This window comes from Lissotriton helveticus, chromosome 6 (genome assembly GCF_964261635.1).
Source record: "Lissotriton helveticus chromosome 6, aLisHel1.1, whole genome shotgun sequence".
NCBI lineage: Eukaryota > Metazoa > Chordata > Amphibia > Caudata > Salamandridae > Lissotriton > Lissotriton helveticus.
In genome coordinates, this window is record NC_136067.1 from 76,421,880 (window position 1) to 76,440,506 (window position 18,627).

The following is an 18,627-nucleotide window of genomic DNA, read 5'->3' on the forward strand; positions in this document are numbered from 1 at the left end:
GCGTCGCAATTAAGCAATTATTAGAAATCGCTATTTTTTTAGTGATTTCTTGATGCATAGCATTTTGCTATTCCTTAATAGCGAATCGGTAATTTTTGCTATTAAGGAATAGCAAAATGTGTTCTTGATGAATCTGGGGGATAGATAGTATCTTATTAGTCACATATGTGAATTCAAGTGTAGTTCACTATTCTGTACATTATTAATTCAATGAATGTGCGACATTCTCAGGAGCCATGTGAAACCTAATCTTGTGCTCTTCCTAAACATATTATTTAATATTAAAATATGGCGCGAGAAGGCCACTGTGTGAAAACACATACTCCTCTTTCTGATAAAACACAGTTTGCTCAAAAGCTGAAAGACAGACTATTGTACAAACCAGGGGGGTTGTCATTTTCAATTATTTTGTATGAAAAATATACAGCCCTCTTAATTTTCAGAGGTCCATGTGTGCCGAGCTCCTGCATTCCAGATTTGTAATTTGCGTTCTGGGACCTCTAAACCGGATTTTGTAATAGGGCAAGACAGACTACAAACCCCAGAATGCACCTGGGTAGTTTGGGTGCTCTGATACATACATTGGGTAGACCTCAACCTATTTCACCCCACTTAAAGCAACCCCAACCCGTTCTGATCTTATGTTTTAGTTTTGTCGAGTATGCTGAATAGAAAAAGTAAATAAACTAGTGGTCAGTCGAAGCTAAAGCAACATTTGACCTTTCTAACATGCACTCAGAAAGGACTGACAGCAAGAAAAAAAAACATACAAATAAAAAAAATCACAGCGGCAGACAAGGACTGGGAAAAACGTACCTGAGGTTTACAAGCCAGGACAAGACAAACGAGCTGGCCGAAAGAAGGAAAGGAATTCGAAGGGCGCCAGTCATGGAAGGAACCATTTTAAGTGCCTGGGTGAGGAAGCGCGTTGTGTAAATTAGAGAACGTACACCATGGGGGTATTTAAAACCCTCCCGTAGGAGATGGGCGCGGGTCCCGTGACCTGAGTAGAAACTCTACGGGTTCCTTACGCACGTGAAGGTGTCACCCGTGACTTGAGGCCACTTGGCAGCTATTCAGCTCCATAACAAATTAGTACAGATTTCGGGGAGCAAGTCTAATACCTTTGCAACATTGGAGGAAGAAGTGGGTGACACTCATCAAAACCAAAGTTTATTTTTGAAAAAAAGAGTACGTTCCATCGTTCTTATTTATAATCCACACGGAGAACTTAAAATGTTTCCGTTTTTATACTCATAGAAACTTGCCAACTCATCGCTAAAAATGAACTTTTACACCCTGTATAGAATGCCAGCAGTATTGTAATTGGTTGGACGGGATTACCTGTGCTAAACCTTTTACCTGTTGAGATTGCGCCCCCACCCACCCAACACCCTCAGTGCTGAGTCCTTTGTTTGGGGCACTTTTCATTTGCATCTTTATGCCCCCATGTTGGAGGTTCTGGAGGTACCCCAAAGTTTGTGGATTGCCCTGGAAAGAACCTAGGAAATAGACAAAATATAGAAACATTTTTTTTTTAATTAAAGAAAGCACATCTTATTTCTGTCAATATACGAACAGCTAAAGGTGTGTTGAGCTAAGATACCATCTTCTTGGCTTTCGGAAGAAAGTTGTAAAAAAAACAATTTTTTTAACATTGTTTTGCATTTTTCTGTTAGGTAGCCCATTTTTAGGTCTCGTCTGCGATAGCGCATGCACTAGGCCATGTGCTCTCGCTTGCAAGATATATTGTTTTTTACAAAGGCCTTGGAGCCCGCCCCCTGCTTACCCTTCATTAGCTTCATTTTCACTCTTATGTGCTGCCTCTTAATTGGCCAGTGTATGAGCCAGGTACTGATTGCTCCATCTTGATTAGCATCCTTCCACTGCTTGTGCTGTGACTGAGGTTCTATTTTTAGGGTGCAGTTGACCAAACAGCACAGCTGTCTGGTTTGCTAAAGACATCTTGGGGACATTCAGGAAGCTTACCTAGGAATGCATTCCGCCCATTGCTTACAATTGACTTTGTGATTTGTAACTCACATTTTCAGGCTTTCTTTTTGCTGGCTTTATTTGCATTAGGTTGCCAACCTTGAGTATGTCCCTCCCGTTGTCCAAACATTGTTTACTATATTCTTCCACAAACTCGCTTTCTGTAAACAGGCCTTTAAATCTTGTTCTTATCTTGTCACATTTGCAGGGCATTCAAAGACAGAGGTCAAATGTCAAGCTCTCTCACTTGGTGTTTACTTTTCTTTCTTTGACTTTAAAGTGAGAGAATTTATTCGACAGTCCTGCAGAGTATCCATGTACGAGGAGAGGGTTTAGGATTATTTTTTCCTAGCACACAACAACAAAAAAAGAGAATGAACTGTGCTGATGTTTCAAAATGTATCAGAATTAGTACAAATGGAACACATTTTTGTGCCATACTGAAGTGTGGTGGAAACAAATATTTGAATACAATCAATACACTAGGTCATTACATTTGCACACATTATTGTTTGTGTGCAGTAAACCCGTATTTTGGTACAAATGTACTGGTCATTTCAATTGAGAATGTGTTGTCTGTAATGGCAGTGCACTACCACACCATGCATAGTCCACACTGTGCCACTCCACTCTATGCCCTTCCACTCTATGCCATTTGACTCCATTCTATGACACTCCACTCTATGACATTCCACTCCACTCTATGGCACGCCACGCCGCTCGACTCCGCGCCACTCCAATCTACACCACTCACTCCATGACACAGCATGCCACTCTAATCTGTGCCCCTCCAATCCACACCACTAACCCCACCCCACCCCATTTCAATCTACCCCACTCCACTCCAGTCCATCCCACACCACTCCAATGTATCCCAATGCACCCCACACCACTTTGCTAAAATATACCACAATGTACTCCACTCCAATCTCCCCCACACCACACCACTCTACCCAATCTACCCTACTCCTTAATCTACCCCCAATTTACCCACACCACCCCAATCTACCCCATCCCACTCTACTCCAACCAATGCAATCCACTCCACTATGATTCAATCTATCCCACTACACTACAATCTACCGCAGTCCACTCCACCCCAATATACCCCATTCCACTCCAATCTACTCATCTCAACTCCACTCCAATCTACTCCACTCCAATCTAACCCATTCAACCCCACCCCACACCATTCCAATCTACTTCAGTCCACCCTAGTGTACCACACGTTGCTCACATCTACCCCACTCGGCTCCAACATACCCCAGTCCACCACACCCCACTCCACTCCAGTCCACTTCAGCCTACCCCACTCAAATGTACCCCAATCTAACCCAATTAAATCTACACAACACCACTCCAATCTACCCCACCCCAAGTCAACCCAATCTACCCTATTCCAATCTGCCCTCCCCAAACTACCCCACCCCAATCTACCCCACTCCAATCTACCCCTCCCACTGCACTCCAATCTACTCCACTGCCCTCCAATCTACCCCACTTTACCCCAAACGATCACACTCCACTCCACTCCACACCACCACCCTTCAAGGTACTCCACTGTATCTCCCCCACTCTTCCCCACCCCACTCTACCCTACTCCGATTCAACTCACTCCACTCCAATCTACCCTACTGCACTCCAATCAACCCAACTCCAATCATCCCTCTTCACTCTACCCCAGTCCATTCTATCTACCCTACTCTAATCCTCCCAATCTACCCCAATCTACTCCACCCTGATCTAACCCACTCTACTCCACTCCAATCTGCCCCACTCTACTCCACTCCACCCATCCCAAATCTATCTCACTCCACTCCAATCCATCCAGCTCCAATCCACCCACTCCAATCTACGCCACTCCACTCTACCCCCAATCTAACCCACTCTGACCATTCAAGTCCACACAATCTACCCCACTCCAATGTATCACACTCCATTCCACTCTACTCTACTCTCCTCTACTCTACTTCACTCCAGTGTACCAGATACCACCCAAATCCACCCCACTCCAGTCCATACTAAACCACTTCACTCCAATCCACCCCACTCCAATCCACCCTATATCAATCTACTCCACTCCAATCTTCCTCACCCTAATCCAATCTATCCCACTCCAATCTACCCTACTCCAGGAGCGGCCTGTGCAGGTAAGAGCGGTGGGCCGGGTGGTGGGTGACTTAACAGATGCCACCGAAGGAACATTTAGTATTTACTTACTTTTTCCTTTTCGTCGTCTTTCGAGGTCCCCCACCTTGCCCAACCGCTCTTACCTGCAAAGGCCGCTCCTGACCCACTCCTATCTATATCACTGCAATCTACCCCACTCCACTCGAATCTACCCCACTTCAGCCCAATCTACCCTACCATAATCCACCCAATCAATCCCACTCCAATCTACCCCACTCCACTCTATCCCACTTCACCCTAATCTACCCTACTCCACTCCAGTCTACCACAAAATATCCCACTCCACTCTACCCCAAATTACTCCACTCTACTCCAATCTACCCCACTCCACCCCATTCTACCCCAATTCAATCCACCCAACTCCCACACACCAATCTACCACAATCTGTCCCACTCTAAACTACCCTACTCCACTCTACCAGACTCCACTCCAGTCTACCCCACTCCATTCCAACTTACCGCAAATCACTGCACTCCACTCTGACCCAATCTATCCCACTCCATTCAACTCCAGTCTATCCAACTCCACTCCAGTCTACCTCACTACACTCCAAACTACAGCAATCCACCACACACAACTCTGCCCCAATCTGCCCCATTCCAGTCAACCCCAATATATCCTACTCCACTCTACCCCAATCTACTCCTCTCAATTCTACCCCATTCCACCCCAATCTATCCCACTCCACCCCATCTACCCCAATTCAATCTACCCCACTCCACTCTATCCCATTCCACTCTACTCCAATCTACCCCACTCCAATCTATCCCACCCCACACAACTTCATGCCACTAACTTTTAACCATGCTGAACAGCAGCCACACTAGTGTACATAATGGATTACACTCATTGCCAAAGCCGGTAACTCTGGCATAGGCGTGACCTATTGGTTTTGTCAATGCTTGTTTTTATTCTTTCTGTTGTGTTGTTTCTTTCCTCCCACCACCTTCTCCGTGCTGCTTATTCCCTCCCCCCGTTATCTGTGATGGTTCTTTCCTCCCACCCCCAGTTGTCCCTGCTCCATTTTCCCTGCCACCCCCAACCCTCCTGTTGTCCGTCTTGCTTCTTCCCTCCCACCCTCCTGTTGTCCATGTTGCTTATTCCTGCACAACCGACCCTCCTGTTGTCCATGTTGCTTATTCCCTTAAACCCCCCACCCCTTCCGTTGCCTGTGTTGTTCCCCACCCCACCTACCATAAGAAAAGGAAAAGCACTGTGCGGTGATGACCAGCGCCAGTGACGTAAAAGCAATTTTTTTACCTGTCCCGTTATAGCATTCACCTCCCTCCCACTGTCTGAGTTGCCTCATCCCTACCTTCTCGTTACCCGTGTTGCCACCTCCTTCCAGCCCTAAGAAAAAAAACTGTGTGCATGGTCTGCTAAAAATAAGTAATTGGTGAATAAAAAAAACATTGAAAAACGTTGGAAAAAATAGCAATAGGTGACAACGTACTCATTTGTAATTTTTTTACTTGATGCCCAATTTACAAAAGTAATCTACTATTACTTCCATCAGACCTTTCTTATTACAGAAATATGCAGTGTTTGTTGTCCAAAAACAGGTGATACCCAGAGCCAACAACTGACTGAAGCTTATAATTATATTTTGTTGTGTGTCATAAAGTAAAATTATAAAGAATAAAGAAAACCTAGGGATTTTGTAAAGTGCCCTAGATACTGAGTTTAGGGGTACCGTTTTTATGAAGAGAATTGTGGGAACGCTCAGTGGTAGGAATTATGTGGAACCCGGTAGATTCCAGAATACTTTCCTCACAGAAATGTAATGAAAGTGCATGATTGTAGCCACATTTGTAAGGCAATCTGCATAAGTAAACCTAGGGGTATATTATCAACAACTAGCGATATATTTATCGCTAAAGAAGCTTAGCGAATTTTTTTTTATCGCCAAGCATCGCCGGATTTTATCGCAGGGATAACGTGCTATTAGCAACGTTTATCTCCAATGCGATAAAATAACCAGCTATAGCGGCGAAATGCGTGAATATCGCTGGAAAACCAGCGATATTCAAGCATCATCGCCAATAGGGTCTTAGCCAGAATATCCACCTCCCATTGGATATAATGGCTAAGAACTGGTCTGAGCAGGCGTTAGTTATCAGCAATATTCGTGCTTACCGCTAATTTTTTTATCGCTACGCCTGCCTTGCTAATAGGCGATAACGACGTTAGCGACGGCTTCCAGTCCCTAACTGGTTGGGTACGCCCACTTTGCATGTCATTAGCGATAAATATCGCTGACATGCAAAGCGGGCCCCAAACTGCTCGCTATCACCTAAAAGCTGTCGCTAACTGATGTTAGCGACAGCTTGCTAATAGGCTTTGCAGCCGAAAACGGCCGCAAAAGCAGCGATAATTTCATTTTGCCTGCCTTGATAATATGCCCCTAGTAAGATCCGCACAGGCCACACTACCCTGGATTTGCCTGGGTCTCTAGGTTTCGAAAATGGCCAGGATTTGTAGTGCAGTCATTCACTCAAGGCACGCGGGATGACATTGGGATTTACTCCCCCCCCCAAATCCATACTTCAAAACTATGTCCAAAAGAATCAAGGTTTCCTCTTCTTGCCATGGGGATGCTATTGGCCCCAGGTGGGCAGAAACCCTGTGGTAACTTATGGGGGAGGGTGGGAGGCATACTGTCAGAATGGGCTACCCCAACATATATATTTTTTTTTAAATATGCGGCATCCTGTAGGCTTTTCTGCTCCAGTTTCATATTGTGGGTAAATCTTTAAATCTTCTGTGGGGGAGGGGTTTAGATGGAGGATGCCCCACACTTTTGGGGCCTAAGTGGTGAGGGTATGAATCGGGCAGTCCATCCCCACACCATTCTTTTTTATGTGAAGAGGAGAATGACCTGTGGGTGTATTGGGCTTTCTGGCTCCAGCTCCAGGGTGCAGATTGGGGCTAAACCCCCAGTTTGCCTCCTGGGAGTGGGGGCACAAGAAATATTATTTGGTGCTTTAGATATGGGATAAGCACCAATGCCTGGGTTGATCACCTTCTCCTCATATTCTTTCTTTTGAAAAAATCCCTGGTATCTAGTTGGCTTTCTTCCCTTTGAGGCCAGAAAGTCTATGGGGCCCCTTTGAGATAGGAGTAAGGTCCAATACCTCGGTGGGCGACTCCCACCCCATATTTCTGTCCTAAAAAACGGAATCCCTGGTATTTAGTCTAGTGGGCTTTCTGCCCCCTGAGAGCCAGATTGAGGTAAACCCCACATTCTGCCCTGGAGAGCAGAAAAACGTCTGGACCCATTATGTGGTGAGGATACAACCCGATGTGTGAGAGGACAGCCCCTTCCTTCTTTTTTCAAAACAAATTGTACCTAGTGTCTATTTGTTTATATGCCCTCCTGGGTGCAGACTGGGGGGAAGAGCTCCCATAATCTGCCATAGGGAGTTCAGAAAAACTGTTCTGCCTTTTCTAGGGTGGGATCAACAACCCCTTTTGTTTCAAAACAATTTCCCCCTGGTGTCTATCAGATTTTCTGCCCCCTACCTCCAAAGCAAGGGAGGCTGATTGAGGGCAAACTCTTTCAGTCTCTTCCCTGGGGGGAGTGGAGGGGCAGAAAGAATGCTGTGGCCATTATGGGATGGGGCACAGCTCAATGCCTGGGTGGGCCCCGCCCCGCCACCCCACCTCTTCTTTTGTTTTAAGTAAGTTTCCTTGGTATCATGTGCACTTTCTCACCACGCGGGAGGAAGGCAGATTGGGGAGTAACCCCTACACCTGCCCTTTTGGGGGTGAGAGAGACTGCTTTTGGTATTCTTGGGTGGGGGCAAAGCACTATGCTTGGGCGGCCACCCCTTTATTTTTTTGGGACCACCTTTTCCTGGTGTCTAGTTGGCTTTTTTTGCGGGGAAGATAGACTGAAGTGAAATCCCCTAATCGGGCCTTTGGATGCGCAAAAAGACAGCTGATGCTTTTATGGGGTGGGCACAAACCGATGCCTGGTGGGCAGCACCTACCCCCTCTTTTTCTGGGAGCACATTTTCTTTGATCTGTAGTGGGCTCTCTGTACCCCTGGTGGGGGCAGAGTGGGTGGGATAGACTCTCTCATTCTAACCCTAGGTTATTAGACAGAAAGACTAATGGAGCTGTGTCAGAGGGGGAGCATGGCTCAATGCCAGGGCATGCAGAACCCTCCCAGTATTATTTTTAAGTAAATTTCCCTGGTGTCTAGTGGGTATTTCTACCCTTGTGGGGGTCAGCTTTGAGGTAATACCCCTAATCTGAGTCTTGAGGACGACAATAAAACTGAAAAGCAATTCTAGGGTAGGGTCCTCCTTGTGGGACAGAAAGACTGCTTGAGGCCTAGTTTGAGGCGGAGACATGACCCCATGCCTGGGCAGACTGCTTCACCCATTCTTTTTTCAACACACATTTTTCCTGGAGTCTAGGGAATTCTTTTCCTGGTGGGGCAGATTGGGATAAAGTACCTTAATCTGTGCACAGAGAGGACAGAAAGATGCTGGAGGCCATTATGGGATGGAGAGTGCCCAGTGCCTGGACAGGCTTCCCCACCCCTTCTTATTTTCAGCACAAATATTACATTGTGTCTAGTGTGATGCTGCCTCACCACCTTTCCCATGTCTGGGGTAAAAAAGACTGCTGGGGTCATTACAGGGCAGGGACATGGCTGGATATCTAGGTGGGTGGGCCCCAAGACTGTTCTGCCTGTTATAGGGTAGGATTTACAATAAGGGGTGGTGAGGGACAGAGTCTCTGAATTAAGCAGAATACTCTCACCCAGTCCAAAGATCAGGGCTAGATCCAACACCGTTTTTTAGCTCATTGCACCATCCCAGTTTCAGAACCTGCCTGTATGCAAATTAGTCTGTTCCTGTCCCAGTGCATGATGGGAACAGGGCAAACCAAACTACAAAAGCCAATTCTTACACTGGGAAGGAAACAAGCTTCCGGGGACCGGTTTCTGGCATTACAGCCGTCTTCGGCCCGGCTTGCTTGAATCCTGATGGTGCAATGAGCAAGGGACTCATGTCTGAGTATACCCTTCGACGCTTAGGGTGGACAAAATAATTTACAATAAGGGGTGGTGAGGGACAGAGTCTCTGAATTAAGCAGAATACTCTCACCCAGTCCAAAGATCAGGGCTAGATCCAACACCGTTTTTTAGCTCATTGCACCATCCCAGTTTCAGAACCTGCCTGTATGCAAATTAGTCTGTTCCTGTCCCAGTGCATGATGGGAACAGGGCAAACCAAACTACAAAAGCCAATTCTTACACTGGGAAGGAAACAAGCTTCCGGGGACCGGTTTCTGGCATTACAGCCGTCTTCGGCCCGGCTTGCTTGAATCCTGATGGTGCAATGAGCAAGGGACTCATGTCTGAGTATACCCTTCCACGCTTAGGGTGGACAAAATAATTTACAATAAGGGGTGTAAGAATTGGCTTTTGTAGTCTGGTCTGCCCTGTTCCCATGATGCACTGGGCCAGGGACAGACTAATTTGCATACAGCCAGTTTCTGAAACTGGGATGGTGCAATGAGCTAAAAAACGGTGTTGGATCTAGCCCTGATCTCTTGACTGGGTGAGAGTACTCTGCTTAATTCAGAGACTCTGTCCATCACCACCCCTTGTTGTTATAGGGTAGGGGCACGGCTCAATGTCTAAGATGGACGCCCCACCCTCTTTTTTTTCAAAACAAATTTTACATTGTATCTAGTGAACTTTGTGCCCCCGCCCCATAAGGGGCAGATCTAGGGTTAACTCTGATAACCCTGCACCTTACTGTGGATTCCATCTGTGACCCAATGTTCTATAATATCCGTGGCTGGGGGCAGCGAGGACTTCAGTGAAGATTCACCTGGCCTGCTGCTGCAAGGAACGCGATGGCTGGTGCAAGGCGATGAAGAGTCCCAGGGGCTGCTGCAGAGAGGGTCGTTACCACGGACACACACACAGGAAGCTCCTTATCAGGTCCTTTAAAAGTCAGCTGTTACAGCGCTAGTTACAGCTGACTTTTAAAGGGCCTGTGCTTCGCGCCGGGTGCGATGTCACGGGGCTCAGTCCAATCAAAGGCAAGTATAAGCAGAGAAGATGGCCGCAGGAGCAAACGTTGTGAATACGTATTCAATACGTATTCACAACGTATGCGCCTGCGGCCATCTTCCCTGTTTAACTTAAAATGTTATCCATGTACGTCAGGACATGCACGGCAACAGGGTCCGCGGGCCGCCAATTAAGGCCGGGCGGGCCGCCAGCTGCCCGCGGGCCGTACTACGAGTACCCCTGTTCTATATCATTCCCAAACTGTGGTTCCCATTTTGGCCTAATGGTCCAATTGTCTTGTGCCAAACCTGCCTGCACCAGCACAAGGTCGTCTAACGCATCTCCTCTTGTCCCCTTTTTCCAATATTCTCCTTTCTGCTACCAGCAGTAGCTCTGGGTAAGAAGAGGCTCTGCTTAGGCTTGTTTTAGTATAAACATGCTAGCTAGTGGCCAACATCCGAGAGAAAAGAACCACCACCAGGCGAGGACAAATGTAGGCATGTTAGCTGATGACCAACACCTGAGAGAAGAGAACCAGGAGCAGACGAGTCAATTAAGAACACGAAACAGTCAAGCCCTTCTACTGGATGGCCAGGGCTCAATTAGAGTCCTATAATACCATTAGCAGTAATAAACTCACTGAGACCCAGAACAACATGGACTAAATCAACAACGATTCATTATCCAAAAATACATTCATATTTTATTTCATTTTTTAAATAAGATGACCATCATCATTTTATACACAAATCATACAAATAAAAGATCCATCACGAGAATGCAATTAAAGATACTTTGAACAGTTTCCCAAAAATCCAATCACTCATTCTATCAGTTATACAGCACACTCACTCATTCTCGCAACATCATACAGCTCAAACAATTCGCACATGCTCTCAACTTTCAACCTTAATTCCAAATACATCAATCTAAAAATGCCAGATGTTATACGAAATTCAAACGTCCTAGAAGGTCTCCTGGATAAGGATTGGAGACTAGATGGTCAGGACACAGGACAGTTTATAAGCGGCCAATGCGCGTTTCGGTGCACGGCCAGATCACAGGGCCGCACCTTCGTCAGGGCGTACAATAAAAGGGGATGGCGGGGAAAATGGGACAACAAAAAAACAAAAAAACAGCATTCAATCTGTAATACAAAGGTATATTTCAGTGTTTGACATTTTCAAGTACACATCATGATTTTAACAATCTAAGTCTTCTGCAAAGTATTTCTTAACGAAACCTGCATTATTAACTTATAGATCATTTAATTACAACCTCGTTCTAGGTAACAACAGTGAGTTTAGAGAAACTGCTTAACATTTGATAGAGTTGCAAATACTAGCTCAGATAACCCAAGACCCAGCGGATACCCACAGGCAGACGCTTGCTGTGGCCAAAGGACCACAACCACATCAAACCAAATACATACATCACAAACACTTTACACAAACTTTAAACAACACTAATGTTGAGGAATGGACAGGGTTTCCTATTGTTTTGAACAGAAAAGCAAAATAGCGCTACATAGTCACCCAGGGAGTCTTCACATAAAAAGGTCTCTCTAGTCCGCATGTTTATTAAGGCAGGGAACCAAAGGTGCCACAAGGGGTCACGCAGGGGGCCCTATCACAAGCAGTTTCTCTTCACCATAGAGTAGGAAGGAAGATCGATACCTACCACGTGGAGATATAGATTCACGTCGGGATATAAACATCAGGCTCCCCTGTACTGTGTTTCGTGGGCCACGGGGGCAAAGGTAAAGCCAGGAGCCACACAGAAGCTGTACAGGAAAATGCTGATAGTGAAACAGTAGCCCCACTTAGATACATTTCAATAACACTGCAACAAATAGAAATTCACAGCGGCCATGTCTCACCAAGGAATGCTTACCGAAAAAATAGTCAAGGCGAGTGGTTTAAAACTCTCGGCGCATGAAATCCAGGGTCCAAATGAGGGTGGACTCAGTGGCCATCGGGTTCAACCGGTCTAGCGTCCCGGAATACGACTCAGTAGGTCAAGGGTCTGTGGAGGATAAGGACCGTGATAATCAAAATAAAATAAGGACATAATCAACCGGTCTCGCTGTCGAGAACCTAGATATTTCCTCCCATCTGAGTTAGATCGAGGCTGCCTAGTACAATTTGGCAGAAAGATCGAATACGATGTTGCTGGGAGGCTACGGCCTGAGTCTACATAAAAGCTTTCCTAATGGGGTAGATTTGTTTACCTGGTAAGTTCTTTAAGGACGGCCGACTCAACAAATAGGATAGTGGAAGCCGGGCAGTCAACAAATTCGGCTTCTGTTGTGGAAAAAATAACCATTAATTGGTGTTAGTAACCATGACCGAAAAAAAGCGACTTTCCTACCCACACCCCTACCGCGGTACCGCGCCCCGGGAGATCGAAACCGGGGCGACTGAACCGGGACTTAGAAAAGGAGGGGCATGGCTACTATAGGTAACTTCACCTCCCCCCCAAAAAAATTGTTATAGGGAGCGGGTGGGTGGTATGAGCCCACCTGAAACTATCAGGTCGCATATTGAATTATGGCTAGTACCAGTAAACGCAAGCAAGTGCAGGATATCCCGTAGTAACAAGGGACAGCCAGCCGGTAGCATAAAGGGGCCTCACCTGATCTCGGAAAATCCTCTCGAGTATCTGGCAACAATACTGCCGCGTACAAAGACGGCGTTCGGTCCGTGGATCCCGGAAGAGAAAGATTAACCTGAAGGCTGAATTTTTAAAGGTCCCGCGGGACGCCCGGACCAATCGTCTGGTGGGGATTCTTAAACGCGCTAAACGCGGGAGAAATCTAAAAGGCAGGGCGGATCAGTGCGATTGAACTTGCGCCGATCAACATCTTAGTGCTCATATGAGCTGGATTTTGAAGTACGCTACAAACAAAAACCCGGTGTCCGCCCATTCAGATCTAAGCATTGACACAGTCAAACGTAGAAGGAAACCTAATACAATCTGTCAAGGTGGCTCACAAGCAAAATTGGACGAATTAAATGCGCTGAAGGGAAATCAGTACGGATAATGCCCGTGGGGCTTCTGCATGTATCAATCTCTATGGCATATACCTATATGGGAACTCCAAATTCTAGTGACACAGAATGGAGGTGGGGGATAGAGTATCCCCGCAATAAGGTAATAGGCCTGAAGGCTGGTAATGGCTAGAGTCCAGGATGAAGCCGTTTCCAGAAGGGGGGGGGAAGAAAGAGGATCAAAGCCCACACTGGACTAATTATAGATGAAGAGTTGAGTGCGCTACGGAGCGTAGGCGCATCCCTGGTATTGGGCACTCTTCTAAGAGTCTCAGTGCTATACGGCACAATGAGTTCTTCAAAGTTCAAATGAATAGGTTCAGAACGTTCATGTGATTGAATTTATTAAAGAGTTTTCATTTCAACGTCTTTATATTTTCTCCTTGCGGATCATCGTACAATGAATTTAGTCAACATAATACAGTTGAAAAATGCTCCAATGCATTTCGGACTCGAATAGTCCTTTCTCAAGGAGCGCTGCAACAAAGAACACAATATACCCCAATCAATGGTACGCATAAATATAAATCATAAAATACAACATTCAAAAGTCTATAACCTTAAGGGTTTATAACATTGATGTGTGGGTGAATAAACTGCATGCATCCGTGGTGATGCCAAAGCAAAACAGATAATCTTTCATGGAGTTGCGGTTAAAAAGACCCCGCAGTGGAGGAAAAAGGTTTTGTGAAGGTAATCAGGATCGGGGGTGTGGCGGGATCGCGGTCATGCCGTCAGAGTGAATGGAGATGGGGAGTGGTGGGGTCTAAGGACTAGGTGAAAATGAATAACAAGGCTTCTCGAATGTATCGAGACTTAAGTAATGGCTTTGTAAACCTTCCGTAGTTCTGTGAAAGGAATCATGAGGGGTCCGTTAGGGGGGCGGTGGTCGGTGGGGGAAGGTGAAGGGAAAAAAAAAAGGGGGGGATTGGGACCTGACTTACTTGAACTGCGCGTGAAGCGTTTTCGATGAAAACTGGATTCAAAATGCAGGAACTTCGCGGAGTGGATGCGGAGTTCCTGGGAGGCAAACAATAGTAGTGGGGTGGTGAAAACTGTTGTAGGACTATGGGGATGGAAGCGAACTGGTGTGGCCATCTTGGAATGGTGAATGGACAATGGGGACTGGATAGGAAAAAAGTTTAGATAAACAAAAAAGGTTGCATAAAAAACAATCAACTGAACACAGATACAATGTATCAAGAGGGTGCCCAGAAGGGCGTTATAAGTAGCAACTCAGTTCAGTCCGGTCATTAAGACCAAATGGCTTCAGTGTTTGAAGTCTGTACATCCATGCTGTCTCCCTTTGGAGAAGCGTCTTGTTATTGTCTCTTCCTTCCATCTTTGGGATAATTTCAAGAACCATGTACTTCAGTTGAGCCACGTTGTGGTTTGCTTCATTAAAGTGGGTGGCTACGCTGGATTTGGTTTTTTTTGTGCGTATGTTTGACTTGTGCTCATTCAAGCGGATCTTTATTTTCCTGCTGGTTTTTCCGACATAGATTTTCCCGCAAGGACATTTGAGGAGATAGATCAGATTTGAAGAATCACATGTAGCATCTACATTAAGTTTAATGTTGAAACCTCTCATGGGGTGATTGACATAATTGCCTCTGATGATGTTATTGCAATTGTTGCAATGGTGGCATGGGCGAGTGCCAGTGTGTTTAACTGGACCTGTGGTCGGTTTTGATAGAATTTCTTTGATGTTCATGGGGTGAGTGTGGGCAAAAATGGGTGGTTCCTTAAAGAGATCACCGAAGTCTGGTTCAGAAGAGAGGATGCGCCAATGTTTTAAAATTATCTTTTTAAAGGATTTACTCGATGTAGAGTATCTTGACACAAGGACAATCCTTTGACTGTCGGTTTTCTTGGTGCTCTTGAGAGCTTCTGAGCGCGGAATTGAGGAAATTCTGTCCATTGCCTCATTAAGTATTTCTTCTGGATAACCTCTATTTCGGAATCTTAATGCCATGGATTTAATTTGGTTCGTTCTGATGGTGGGATCGGATACAATGCGGGTCACTCTTAACATCTGGCTGTATGGCAAGTGTCTCTTCAGGGAGTGTTGGTGGAAACTGCTGAATAGTAGAGCATTGTTTCGGTCCGTAGGTTTACGGAATAAGTCTGTCTGAATACCATGAGGGGTGATCTTTATGAGAACGTCTAAGAATGTTATCTCCTGGCTGTTGATATTCCACGTGAATTCGATGCGATCATCTTTTGAGTTCAATTCTGTCAATGCGAGTTCTAAGTTTTCCTGGGAGTCCTTCCAGATGAAAAATAAGTCATCTATGTAACGTACATATAGTTTCAAGTTATCTGTCCAGTTTTTATTCATGTAAATGTGGTTTGATTCGAAATTGCCCATGTAAATGTTGGCGTAAGATGGAGCCGCACAATTTCCCATGGCCATTCCGGACATTTGTAGGTACCACTTCTGTTCAAAGGAGAAATAGCTATGATATAAAGTGAATATCATTAGTTCCAGGATGAAGGTTTTTAGGGAGTCTGTCATGTCAGATCGAAGTAAAGCTTGTTCAACAGCATTAATTCCTCCTTCATGAGGGATTGAGGTGTATAAGCTTTTTACATCGGCAGTGCATAGAATCAATTTTTCTTCCTCGTTGATTTGTATGGATGAAAGTTTATTCAAGAACTCTGTGGTGTCTTTAATGTAACTTCCTAAGCTCAAGACCATGGGTTGCAAATATCGATCTATCAGTTTGCCCGTTGGCTCATGTATCGATCCTCTGGTGGAGACAATTGGGCGGAATGGAGGGTCCCTGAGGTTCTTGTGTATTTTGGGCAACATTGTGATAGATGGGCTCTTGGGGTATTCTACAGACAAATACTTCTTGGTTCTGTCATCGATGATGTCATCCTCTACTGCTTTGTCAATGATTTTGGACAGTTCGATCTTATATTCACTGGTGGGGTTCCCATCCAGAAGCAGATAGGTGTTGGAATCCATAACGTGTTCCGTTATGCGTTGGTTGTACAATTGTGAGTTGAGGATGACAAGGGCGCCGCCCTTGTCTGCTTTGAGGCATTTGATTGAAGGGTTGTTGGCGATGTTTCTTAAGATATCCTTATCCTTGTTAGTGATGTTTTTGTGGGATTTTTTTCTGAAATTGATTTTAGAAATGTCTTGTCTGACGAGGGTTTCAAAAGTGTCAATGCTTTTATGGCTAATGGGAGGTATGAAAGTACTAGAGGGTCGTAAGCCCAATAGTTGATCAGGTTTAGTGTTCTCGGGGGGTTCTAAAACTTTTTCAAAGAAGTGCTTCAGCCGTAGCTTTCTGGTGAATTTGAAAGTACGTACTTCTAGCTCAAGAAGATTGGTATCGCTTGTGGGGATGAAAGACATGCCCTTTTGAAGAATCTTTGTTTCTTGGTTCGTGAGGATTGTGTCTGAAATATTGATTACTAGCGATGTTTCCTGGTTCTCCCTTTGGTTTTCGATAGTTGTTGGGTGCTTTCGTTTTCTTTGTCCTGCCCTTTTGCCCCGTCTGGGTCGTCGGTTCTGTCTGGACCTACCTCTAAAAAAGACGCAGAGGTGTTTAAGTCGGTGTTGGATGTTGAGGGTGTTTCGCTGGATAAAGCAGTGAAGGATGGTACTCCTGCTTGACGTCTTTTTTGTGGACGGTTGGTGTTGTCACTCCCAGAGGATGAGGTGTCGGTGTTTGGATTAAATGGTTTGTTTCTTCGACGTTGGGCGTAAACATCCGCCCACGTGTACACCTCCCCTAACTTATAATCCAGGGTGTCCCGGCGAAATTTCCGTATCTTACGTTCATTAATTTCTTTCGTGTGTCTATCCAATTGTTTGTTGATGTCTTCCAATGTTGTTTTTAGTTCTTCCGGAGTGATTGATTCCTTTAATTCGGTTTCAACGGTGGTGATTTCTTGTGTCAGTTCAGTTAAGATTCCCGACAGTTCCTCAATAATTAATAATATTAGGTCCAGACTGCACTTGTTGAGGATGGCGTTCCATCTCTCTAGGAACACTTTTGAGTTTTTGCAAAGAGACGGTTTCAGGGCAATCCGTAGGCCACGGGGAATGCGGAGTACTTTATGGTACTTAATGAGGGTATTAGCGTGCAATCTTTGGTTTATGCGACGTTTTGATAGGTATAAGAGTTGTTTGATACATTGTTCTTTTGTTCTGTTGGTTGTGGTTTGGGTCAAATCCTCATTGATGAGTGCATAAATTCTCTCTGTTGCATCTGTATCAAATGCTAGAGTGTCGGCTCGAGCTTCAGTGGATTTCGAGATTTCTTCATATTGCATCTTGAATTGGAGAATTAGTGCGTGCCGCCTGCCTGGAGAACAGTGTCGGGTGATATGAAAATGGAGATGATAGGCACGGCGCACTGCGTTGGATTAAGTAGAAGGTCAAGTATGATTGAAGTGTGGTTTTAAGGGAGGTTTAACCTCCCTTAAAACCACACTTCAATCATACTTGACCTTCTACTTAATCCAACGCAGTGCGCCGTGCCTATCATCTCCATTTTTCTAATTATAGATGAAGACATGTTAGTTGGTGACCAACACCCGGGAGAAGAAAACCACCAGCAGGCGAGGACAAACGTAGACATGTTAGTTGGTAACCAACATCCAAAAGAAGAAAACCACCAGCAGGCGAGATCAAACGTAGACATGTTAGCTGGTGGACAACACCTGAGAGAAGAGAGCCTCCAGCAGGCGAGGACAAACCTAAACATGTTAGCTGATGACCAACACTGGAGAGTAAAAAACCACCAGCAGGCGAGGACAAACGTAGACATGTTAGCTGGTGGTCAACACCTGAGAGAAGAGAGCCTCCAGCAGGCGAGGACAAATGTGACTCAGAACTGTCACACAACTGGGAAGTCAAATCATCAGGAGGTGTGGATTATTTTGGGTTGGGAGACTCATGTGACTGGGAAGTTGAACCACCAGGATGTAAGAATTGTACAAGATAGGGTGACTCTCGCTACTGGGAGGTTGTACCTCTGGGATGCGAGAACTGTAGGGAGGAGGAAGACTCACACTACTGGGAGGTCGAGCCACCCGAATGTGAGAAATAGAGAGGAGAGGCATACGACCAGGGTGTCGAACCATACGGAAGAAAGGAGAAAAGGGAGCGGAAAGAATCAAGTGACCGTGAGGTCAAAGGGACTGTGGAAACTGAAGGAAATCATTGAATGTAATAAGGGCTAAGGGTCTAGTAGCCCAAGAAGTTGAGTTCAATCTATGGATTGAGGGCAAGGGTAAATGAAATATTGAACCGGGGATGGCAAGAGGCTAAGAGTATCTCACAACTCAAGCAGGAAGCAGGTGACCTCAAATGCATGCCCCAAACACCCACACCA

At 45.5% G+C, this 18,627-nt stretch overlaps 2 long non-coding RNA genes across 2 annotated transcripts in view; one reads left to right on the plus strand and one right to left on the minus strand.

The window, feature by feature from the left end:
* The window catches only part of LOC144762245 (uncharacterized), a 637,926-nt gene that overhangs the window by 519,900 nt on the left and 99,399 nt on the right, over nt 1-18,627 (plus strand). The window lies entirely within an intron of this gene.
* On the minus strand, nt 10,931-12,925 carry LOC144761218 (uncharacterized). The gene is made up of 5 exons (XR_013595634.1): nt 12,855-12,925; nt 12,451-12,523; nt 12,114-12,245; nt 11,901-12,003; nt 10,931-11,367 (listed from the first exon to the last, which is right to left on the minus strand). It is a non-coding gene; the product is annotated as an uncharacterized LOC144761218 (long non-coding RNA).